This window comes from Fukomys damarensis, unplaced genomic scaffold, assembly GCF_012274545.1.
Source record: "Fukomys damarensis isolate Sample0158 unplaced genomic scaffold, DMR_v1.0_HiC HiC_scaffold_30, whole genome shotgun sequence".
Lineage (NCBI taxonomy): Eukaryota > Metazoa > Chordata > Mammalia > Rodentia > Bathyergidae > Fukomys > Fukomys damarensis.
In genome coordinates this window covers 33,984,063-33,995,759 of record NW_022900942.1, presented here as the reverse complement: position 1 = coordinate 33,995,759, position 11,697 = coordinate 33,984,063, and positions in this window count along the sequence as shown.

Sequence of the window (11,697 nt, the reverse complement as noted above, 5' to 3'; positions counted from 1 at the left end):
TAGATTATTTATTGCACCTCTGAATTCTAAGTGACCTTGCCCACCTTGCAGTGATTTTGGATTTTTTTTTACTTACCTTTCATCTGCTGAGTGGGCTTTTTACTTATTTCCATGTTATTCAAATGAGACTGGGCTTGATATTTTATCACTGTTCTCCTATGGACATAACGTTACATAATAGGTCCTTAAAAGACAATAATTTTAACCAAAGGCCTAGCACCACCTTAGGGATGCAATAAATACTTCACAAACAAAAACTGGGGCGGGGGTCTTCATTTTATTTTTGTCGTCAAAATTTATAAAGGCTTTTTCTGAGTCACGATCTTCCAACTTTCAAGTGGGTATATATTTTTGAAATACCATCCTAAGTGCTGTGTGCTGGTAATTTTTTTTCAACTAAAAGGGATTGAAAACCTGTTAATGCCCAATGATATTAGAGACCATTAATTTGGGTCTTTGGTTTCTTAGCCCTTGTATGCTTTGAAACAGGGAAATTCCTCTGAACTGCATCAAGTAAAATGGTTTATATGACTCAGAAAAGTATGAGTGAATGATAATTCACTTTATTTTTGGCTCTTTTTAGGTCCATTTTGATTAGATGGCTTTTGTCTGGACCATTCCTTTTAGAATTCTTTTCAACCTACTTTTAGATGAGTATCATTAATGAACTTTGCTTTTTCAAGGACTGAGGAATCTCTCTTTGGGGTGGGTTGAGAGTGAGGGGTTTTGGGGAGTCCTGGTAGAGGCCAGCTCTGTGGTAGCTGGAGAGGAAGGGATGAAACCAGCTGCTATTGCTAAGGCTGCTTGTCATTGATAGGAGGACTCATGGGCTTGGATTGGTTAAAAGGCTAAACATGGAGTTGGCAAACTTCTTTCAAGTATGTGGTTCTGTTCAATGCATTGGATATATGATTTATGGGAAATGCATGAATGCTTATAGATGATGAAAACCTGTTGGGCTGCAGAGCCCAGTGTGGAGGAATGGTGGGGAGGGTACTGGGGACAGATTTGATGTTGGTGTTTCCATGCTCGTCTCCTCCCCTGATGTTCAAGGAATGCCGTTATGCCAAAACTCAGAGAAAAACCACTCTTAGCTTCTGCTTTTGGGAAAACTGGTCAGCTGAAGCCCCAGTTAGTTCCTTTGTGGCTTTCTGTATACTTTTTCTTGGTTGAAGTCTATGGCTATAAAATAGTTGAACCTTTCTTGAGAACTCTGTAACTAAGTATGTTTTTGATTAAAAGAGAAGGCCAACTAAATAATTATGTGCTCATTCTGTTTCTTAAATTGTGGATGTCTTGGATCTATCTGGAAAGAGTTTCTCATCACTTAAAGAATTCTCAAATTTGAGGTCAACATTTTCCTTCATTGCTTTGTGGCCATTGAAATGGGAAATACAGCATTCCAGAGATGACCCTGAAATAACAGTCTCTGTTCTTATTTCTGTCTAAAGGAGGGGGTGGAATGATACTGACTGGAGAAGATGTGGGCACTGGGAGATTATGAAAACTAGGATATTTAAAAGAAAGAACCAAAAGTTGGAGATCCTCCATTGCCCACATAAAGATTAGGGAAAGCTCCCAGCTGCGTCCTTAATGAAATAGGCATCACTGAGAGGGGTATGTTTTCAGGTAAGTGATTCAGCGGCAACGGCTTGTAAATAGCATTGACTACATCAGCATTTTCTTTCTGATTTTGCTGGCGTGAGTTTCAGAGATGTCTATGCTAACAAAGTTTATGATATTTTAAGCTAGAACTTGAGGATATTAGATTGTCATTTAGTCATTGTTTCTGAGAGAAAATGTTTCTTTTTTCAGGGAAAAGGGAAGATGTATGTATTTATCTCTGTACTTTACTCTTAACCTTTGATTCTTTGTGTTTTATTCCATTTCCCCCATAATCACCGCTCCCACAAATAGCAATCTCAAAAGTTGGGATATTTCCAACTCTCCAAATCTTTCTCATCCCCAGTGCTTTACTGATAAATCACTATGCTTTTTCCCATCAGCCCTTTATGTCCTAAAAGTAATTCTATTAGTTCTGGCCCTACTTTTAGGGTGGCATCCAATTCCATATTTTGATGGAGTTCTGCTGGGCCACCTTAGTCACAGACAGATGGATAGGATAGGTTCAAAGAAGCCAGAGAATTTTTGTCAGTATATCCACCCTAAATGACTGAAGAAAGTACTCTAAACGAAGTGATAAAAGAAGGAATGTGGAACACGAGGAAGAAAGAAAAAACATGGTCAGTAACAATATGGGTAAATCTCTCACTGTGAGTTTTCTAAATTATGTGTAGTAGTTGAAGTAAAGATTATAACACTGCCTAAGATGGCTTTAAATGTATATAGGAAATATTTAAAAGTTAAAAACAGAAGAATAAAAGGGTCACACACGAGTACATTTTCTATATTTCACTCTGGTGAAATTACAGGAGACTGCAGTAAATATGAAGTGTTGTGTATTATAATTACTGAAAAGCTATATAAAGAGATACACTAAAAAACTAGCTAAATCAAAATGGAATTCTAAAAACTACATTAACAGTATTTGAGCAGGAAGAAAAAAGAAACAAAAATTGGAACAAGAAGGATTTTAAATGGCAGACTTCGGGGCTAACATCAATTTTTTAAAAATTGGTAGAATGGATTAAATGTGAATCAACAGTATGCTGTCTACCAGAAACTCACTTCAAACAACAGTGTATAAAAAGCAAAAGAAAATATTGGAAAAGATATACAAAGTAAATTTTAAATGTAATGCAGTGGTAGAATACTTGTCTGACATGTATGAGACTCTGGGTTCAACCCTCAGCATTTGGTGGAAAAATGTGGAAGCAGTTGTGGACTATATTAATATTAGTAGACTTTAGGACAAAGAAAAATACCAGAGATACCAAAATTAAACAGGAGTAAAAAGGTCAGTTTGATTAGGTGTGTTAAAATATACCTATAGTTCTAACTATTGAGGAGGCTCAGGTGACAGAAGTACTTGAGCCCAAGAGTTCAAAACCATTCTGGCCGACATAGCAAGACCTTGTCTTAAAAAAGTTCTATGAAGAAGGCTAATCCTAAATGGCATGTACTGATAACCGAGTTGCAAAATAATGTGAAGCAAAAACAAACCAAAATACTGTAGAAATATAGTTGTAGATAGAACTGTAACTGGGGACTGTAATACCCTCTTTCAACACACTGATAGAAAATGAAATAAAATTAGAGACATATAAGAACTCAATACCACCTTCAGCTGATAAGATGTAACTGGCGTTTGTTGCATAAGTCATGCAACAACAAAACAGTTTTTCTGGGGGACAGAGGTGATAGTTAACAGGTCCATGGTACAGTTGGTTAGGAGAAATAACTTCCAATTTTTTTAGCACAGTAGGATAACTAATATTTCAAAATAGTAGGATTTTAAATGTTCCTAACAAAAAGAAACAAGGTTCTGAGGTGCTATATATGCCAGTTATCCTGATCTGATCCTTATGCTCTATATATGAATTGAAATGTCATACTGTACTCCCTAAATTTGTAATGACTCATAAAAATGTAAAATTATGTATACCATTGTAGATCATCATGGGTAATGAAATTCAAGTTTAAAATAATTAGTATCATACAAAGTATTCTCTGACCAAACTAGCAGGAAGAGAAAGGTAATAAGAACATTTCCTAACACTTGAAAATAACACACTTCTAATTAACCCATGGGACAAAGAGAAGTCAAGGGAAATTGTAACAGCAAAACACTAAACTGAATGAAAATGGAAATAAAGTATACTGATGTTTGTGGGATATGGTTAAAAAAGTGCCCAAACAATTTTGTAGTGCTAATTGCAGACTTTAGAAAAGAGAAATCTCAAATCAGCATTTGCAGTATTGAGGATTGAATTCTTTTTTAATTGATTTTTTTTTTGTATCAGGATGGAACTTGGGTCCTTGCGTTTGCGAGGCAGGTAGTGGAACCACTGAGCTAAATCCCTGGCTGGGATTGAATTCTTTAGCACTGAGTGATATCCCCAGCCCTTTTTTATTTTGACACAGGGTCTTGGTAAATCACTGAGTTGGCCAGGCTGGGTTGAAACTCTTTTTTTCCTCTTGCCCCTTCCTCGCAGAGTGCTTGGTTTACAGGTTTGCACTACTCCACATGGTTTCAAGTCAGTATTCTATGTTGCCACTTTCAGCAGCTAGGAAAGGAACAGCAGAATAAACCAAAGTAGCAGAAAGAAGCAAATAAAGATATGAGCAGAAATCAGTAAAGTTGAAACAAAAATAGAGAAGGTCAGTGCAATAAAGAGCTGGTTCTTTGGAAGGAGTAAAAATGACAAGTTTCTAACAAGTTTGACCAAAGAAAAAGAAGATACAATTTGGGAGTGAAATGGGATAGCAGTACAAATTGCAGCTATCACAAGGATGGTAAGGGAATACTGTAAACAACTATACACATAAATTTGACAGCCTACATGAAAGAGCAATTTCTTGAAAAAAACAAATATGAAACAGGTATTTTTGAATAGGGCTGTAGCTATTAAGGAAATTAGATTAATTTTTAAATATAAAAACAAAAGACGACAGGCCCAAAAGTTTCCACTGCAGAGTTCTTACCAAATAAAGAACACCAGTCCTGTAGTATTTTCCAAAAATAGAAGATGCATCATAATTCATTTTATGATGCTAGCATTACAAAGCACCACTCAGAAAAAATAATATACTCAATCTGTCATGGTTTTTTTGTTTTTGTTTTTGTTTTTGTTTTTTTTTTGTATCCTGGGGATTGAACTTGGGATCTTGCACTTGCGAGGTAGGTGGCAGAACCACTGAGCTAAATCCCTGGCCCAGTCATGTATATTCTTAAAAAAATCTTTTAACAATATTTTCAAGTCTTATGAAAATTTTTTTGTTTTGTTTTGTTTTTTGTTTGTTTTTTTGGTACCAGGGATCAGACTTGGGACCTTGTGCTTGCAAGGCAGGTGGTGGAATCACTAAGCTAAATCCTTGGCCCTAATTTTATGAAAATTGACAGGCCTAATTCAATGTGTACCAAAATCTCTGCAAGAATTTTACATACAGGCAAGGTTATACTAAAATTTATGTGCAAAGATAAACTAGAATAACTACAATTTTGAAAAACAGTAGTGGGGGTAATCAGTCTACCTGGTTTTAAGGTATTACATAGTTACTATAATCAAGGTTTGGTATTGGCAGAGAGATAGATATAGATCAGTGGAATAGAACAGAGAACCCACATATGTGCACAGCAGACTTTTTTGACAAAGACAAAAGCAATTTAATGGTGGAAAGCTTCACCAAATGGTGACTGTTATGGTTTAGATCTAAAATGTCTCTTAAAGTGGGAAGAACATGTTCAAATGGCAACAAGGGAGGGGGAAAGAGGAAAGGGGAAATGAAAGAATAGAAGTCAAAGAAATGGAAACAAAACTTGTGTAAATGGAGAGGGAAAGAAGGGCTGAAGGGAGGGGAGGGGAATTAGGCAAAGTAAGATATATTATATACAGGTAAAAATTCCCTATGATGAATGTGGTCCATATGTATGACAAATATGTACTAATAAAGTTAAAATGTGTCCCTCAAATTCTCGTGCGCGCGCGCGCGTGTGTGTGTGTGTGTGTGTGTGTGTGTGTAAGGTGACTGGATGGCAGGGGCAGAATTCTCATCCGTGGACTCATCTATTGATGAATTGTGTAGCTGAATGTACTGTTAGGAGGTAGGGTCTCATGGAAGGTGGTTCACTGGGAACCTGGAAGGTTGACCTGGAAGGGTGTATTCTTGTTTCCTGCTCCACCTTTCTCCTTCCTGGCTGCCTTGGGTTGAGCATTTTTCCTTTCACCATAACCCTCTGCCATCCTGTTTCTGCCTTAGAGCCAAGTAACCATGGGCTGAAACAGCGAGTCAAGGTAAGCCTATCCTCCGTTAAGTTGTAGGTATTGGGTATTTTGTTTGAGCCCAGCCTGGACAACTTAATTAATGAGACCATCTCAAAATTAAGGGCTGGTAATGTAGTTCTGTGGTAGAGCTTGCCTAGCAAGCTCAGGAACCTGGGCTCAATCCCCAGTACTGTAAGTAAAATAGTATAAAAATTTAAAGTTCCCACTTACATTTGGACTACTTCTAGATTTCTGTTCAGTTCCATTGATCTGTCTGCCAAATAGGGTAATATTCTCATAGCTTTATAACTTATGCACTATTTAACATGGTGATATATAGTAGTATATTAATATGGTATATATTAAAAATTTCATGAAGTACTGCACACCTTGTAAAGACTTGGCAACAGTAGTTTACTGCTCATCTCTCACCCCAACGTTAACTCTTCACAGATGATTTGTATGCTTCTATGTATCTTAATGGATTTAATATCAATACATTAGTGCACATACAAAGTTTATTTTTTTGTTAGCGCTAATCATAATACATCAGATTATCAGACATAGGATACCATCAATAATAATATGCACCAGTCCTACCAAGAAGAGAATATACTGCCTGGTAAACTATGACAATGCTGTTTTTTTATGTGTAATTTTTAATTTACATTTATTGAAAGGGTTTGTGTAGTCATTTGCATATAACTCTCATACAATGTCTCTACATTAAATGGAAAGTATAAAAATCAGACTCCATTTTTTAAGTGACTTCTGATCAGAATTACCCACATCACTGTTTTTACACAGTGTTTGTCTCCCCATGCCCAGAAGCCTTGAATGCAGCATTTCTTCCAAGACTGCTTTGCTACTGTCTCAGGGTTTTTCTTCCAAGTTGCTTACACACATACTGCAGTTTTTGATGTGGGCACTTTCTTGATTTTATAAGGAGCTAACAAAGTTTTCAGACAATAGGCAGGAATCAAATTCCTTAAATTGTCCTTACAATGGTTTAACTGAAATTGTAAGAAGTCTTTATATGTTTGTGCAAGACAGCTCCATTTTGACAGCACTGGACCAGTACTGAAAGATGATTAAGGGCCTTCTGATTCTTAGGTTGAAAGGTAACAACGAAACTGGTTTATAAGTATTGTCTTGCATCTTAATTTTTCTTACCTAATATGTACATAGACCTGCCTCTTTCTAAAATAAAAGCTGCAGTATTCCCAAATAGTTATACCACAATTTATATAACCACCTTTTTATTGATGGATCTCAACCTTGTTTCTGAATACCATAAAGATGCTATAGTAAATACCTTTCACATGTCTATGTGAGTATTTTTCTAGGATAGATATTTAGAACTGAAATTTTTTATTGAAGGTTATCTCCATTTTCCCTCTTGGGACTGAACTAAGTACCTTCACACTGAGCTAAATCCCCAACCCTTTTAAAAAGAATTTTTTTTCTTTTTTCAAATTTTGAGACAAGGTCTTGTTAAGTTGCCCAGGCTAGACTCAACTTTGAGATTCTCTTGCCCAGCTTTTTAAATGTTTTATTGTCTCATGAGAAAGCCTAATTTTGAAGTGTTATTGAATGAGTATTGATGTGTTCATAATATCCCTTTATTATTGCTCACATTGGATATTACAAATTTAGGTATTCTGCCAGTCACATTGGGTTAAGAGTGATATCTTACTGTTATTTTAGTTTGCATTTCCCCGTTACTAGTTGGATACTTTTCACATACAGGGCAAATTAAAATAACCTCCACTCACTAGCTCACCATTCCCATGGTCAGGAGTCTAGCCAGTTGCATCTGTATCTGATGTCTTGACCAGGTGGAGATCCACTTGAATTGTTGGCAGGATTCATTTCCTTATGGTTGTGAAACAGTTCTTTTGTCTTGCTGGCTGCCCTTATCTCCTTAGGTAGGCTCTGACTGCTCTTAGGTCCATGTGCTCCCTCCATCTCAGCTCCTGGGCCCTCCTGTCAGATCTGTCACTTTGAAGTTCTCAAGTTTTCCCTTGCTTTGGGAGAGCTCTTGGCTTAGGTCAGGCTCACTCAGGTCCTTGTTTTCAAATCAGTATGCCATACAGCATAGCTTAGTCACTTGGGTAAGATCCTTTCACAATCCTGGGATTGTTCTGGACATATGCACTTGGATGCAGGCAATCCTGGGGCCATCTTAGAATTCTGCCTTCCACACCACCTGGTAAAAGAGATGACATTTATATCAGCTAGGAGATGGACTTTGAGCATGGCTGTGCCGGGCAGAGACATGTACATGTGTGTAAAGGGCTAAGGAAGCCAGGAATAGCTTCCAGAAGGAGCTTGTAGTCTGACAATCTGAGCAGTTGAAGGAAGCTTGGGGCATGTGACTCCCTGTCATTTCCAAGGAAACAGCCCCAGCATCCTCAGCTGTAACTTCTGTGAGGGCCTCCAGACTTCTGTCCATTCTTGAAGGAGGAGGTGAGAAAGACAAATGTCTTTCTGACCAAAGTAGCCTGTGGGTAGTGCTTTACTAAAGGTCAACCAGGGCCACCATCCTGCTGAGGGAGAAGCTGGAGGGAGATGGCCTTTGAACTCAGCCTTAATGATTGGAGAGAGTTTTAGAAGGAGTGACGATATGGAAAGAGGCTTCTAGAAGGGATACAGCAAAGACACAGGGATGGAGGTACAAGGAGCATTTCAGGGAAGGGCAAACCGCCACGGTGTGAAGCCCCAGGAGTTTGAGAACGGAGAAGCAGCCAGGAAGGGGAGTTGGGTCTGGACTGTGATGAGGCTTAAGGAATAGGCAGAAGAATGTGAGCTTCAGGGAAAATGTAAGTTCAGCTTGACTTATTTGGCAGTAGAATGTTTGCCACTGCCCAAGAGGGAGAGGCTATATTCCAAGTTAATATTCCATTTTATACCTGATATGAAAGAGAAACACGGGCACTTAAGCCCAGAGTAAACACAGTCATTATGGTGACCACAAAGTGTCACTGATAGATCAATAAAAAAGGAGTCACAGGAGAAACAAGTCCACCTCTGCAGTGTGTAAAGCAACACCACCCAATAAATGCTACTGACCTTCCTGTGAAGAACCAAGCTCTGATAGCTTTCTTTTTAATTAAAAACCAGACCACAAACTGCCCTTCATGGTTGATACGGGTTGAATTGTGTCCCACAAAAGATATGTTAACACCCTCACCTCTGGTGCCTGTGATTGATGCGGGAATACAGTGCCTGTAGATGTAATAAAATCAAGATGAGGTCATTGGGATGACCCATGTGCAGTATGACTGGTGTCCTCCTATAAAGAGGAGAAAGCTGACTACATAGAGTCAGGTTGGAAATAGCGAGCCAAGGAACACCAATGACCCCCACCCTCACCCTCCACAAGGGAAAGCAAGGAAGGAGCAAGGAGGGGGCCCTCACCCGACTTTAGACTTCTGGTCTCTATATTTGTAAGAGAATAAATTTCCATTGTTTAACCCGCTCAGTTTGCAGTAGCTCATTACGGCAGCCCCAAATAATTAATGCAACATCCATTCATTCTTCAGACATACAGCATGTGCTCACTCTAGCAGACTCCATGCTGGGGGCTTCAGTTGACTCTGCTGAGTGAGATGCTGTTTGCACAGGAGGACGTAAACATGGTTAATGTTGCAGGTTGGCATCGAAGAAGTTAGCATCAGGCCACTGTGTGAGGTTTGGTGTGTGTGTGGAGGGTGCATTGAGAAAACGGGCCCTCCTCAGGCTGGGAAGGCCAAGGACATATGGGGCAGGATCAGACCGTCTTTAAAACACCCTGGGGCAGAGTTGGGGCAGAGGATTTTGCTTTTCACCTCTTTGGATCCTGGAGGTGTCCTTCTTTGACACACTGAAGACCAAAGTACTGCTCAGACAAGAAGTGGCACAAAGTTGTAAACTGTCCTACCCAGGGTGAAACACTGCTACCACACATTTCACAAGTCAGTAACTGGCAGACTCCTGGCAGTGTAAAATCCTGGTTAGAGGGTCCCAGTACTTGTCAGCCCAAGGTCACATCGAAGTGTGACTCATTGTTGACCTTTGACAACTTTAACATAAAAACTCACTTTCTTTATCTCCTAAACACAGACACACTTAACCATCCTAGGTTTGGTGAGACTTTCTTAATGGGCCTAGTGCCGAATGTGTTGGGATGTCCCTTACTTTTGAACGGATGAGCCAGAAGATGCACTACAGAGGGACTCTGTTTGTGTCCTGTCTGGGGACTGGTGGCCTCCTGCAGTCTCAGGTGTGGCCCGGGCTCTGGAGCTCCTCTGGTCCAGACCTCGGTCCCCCGGGAACCCCTTTTTCCAGGAGTCCGGAGAAAGGACTGCAAGAGTGATGTTTGGGAGAGGCAACAGGTAACCAGAGGCCAGGTATCCCAGGATGAGACGGGAGACTAAGATGCGTGGCAGGTCTTGGCCTTCAGGGCCACCGAAGGCTCCGTTACTCCCGACCCCGGGAGCCGGGGAAGGAACCGGGTAGTCCCACTGTGGACGTGGCAGCGCTGAGAGTAACCTAGGAAAGGAGGCCAGAGTACCGTCCTTGTGGAAGGAGAGGCTGAGAACCCGACGCCCTTCCTTGGCAACGCGGAAGAGCGAGGCTCAGTGCTCCGAAGGCCCCTCCTCCGCCTTCTTGCGGTCACCACTGGGTGTCGCCATTGCTCCGCCAAGGGTGCGGGAGACTCGGTGCTCTGAGGCTCCTCCTTCGTCCCCTCCTCTCTAAATAGACAGGGTACAGCGCCGGAAGATGGACCTGTCTCCTCTTTGAGCCTTCCACGGTGGTGCCCTAAAGGTCGGCCCTATGCCAAGCAAAGCCCGCGCCCAGGCTCCAATATCCAGATTCTGCAGAAGCCAGAGCTACCAGGTTGTTTCGGAACCTCTGACAACTTTTATTTCCACAGGAGCCTCGGTCATGCAGTCACTAAGCCAGGTCCCCATTATTCAGAATCTGACCCTCAGCAGGGAGGCTGAGGGCAGAGTCCCTGCTCTCCCCGCCTGTCCCATTCTGAAATCTTTGGACCTGGCCCTTCAGGGCCCGGGGACAGGTGCTCCTCGTTCTCCTCCTCCTCATCGCTAACAAGTCCTTCCTCCCTTCCACCTGGTCCTGCCTGCTCGTTTAGATGCAAGAACCCATCATTCTTGGGTCACCTGACAATTAAGAGCTTGCTGGCTGGGATGGTGGCACAGGACTGTAATCTCAGAACTCTGGAGTAATTTAGCATCTTAGTGAGACCCTGTCTCAGAAAATGGGGTGGGAAAATATAGCTTAGTGTCAAAAGCTCTGGGTTCAATCTCCAGTAATACAAAGAGCGGGGGGGGGTATCACTCTTGTAGGCCTTTCAGCGAGGAAGAAGAGGGGGTGCCCCTGGCTCTCAGGGCTGCTGGCTGTTGGGCCCACTTCACAGGACAGGCTGTTCTGAAAGCTAGGAGCAGCTGGCTGTGGCCCCCTACACACCCTGGAGACAGCACTGGCCTCAAGGGCCTCAAGCTATCACGGTGTCAAAGTACAGAGGTGCCGTCAAAGTACAGAGGTGCTGGTAGGGGAAAGTAGCAAAATGCCTATCAGAATGTTTTTTCTGGGAGCCCACTGCTCTCTGGGATGTTTCCTATTCTTCCCCAGTTTAGTTTGAATTGTGTCCTTTTGCTTTCTGTCCTGGAGGTGACTCTTTGGAGGAGTCCTGGGGTGAGTGTCTCTCTTGAGCTGCATTATCTGTCCTTGGGGCAGAAGCACCCCCATGCCTGGCCCAACAAATCTGTCTGAGTTGGTCCTGGGATGTTAGCTGAAAGGAGACTAG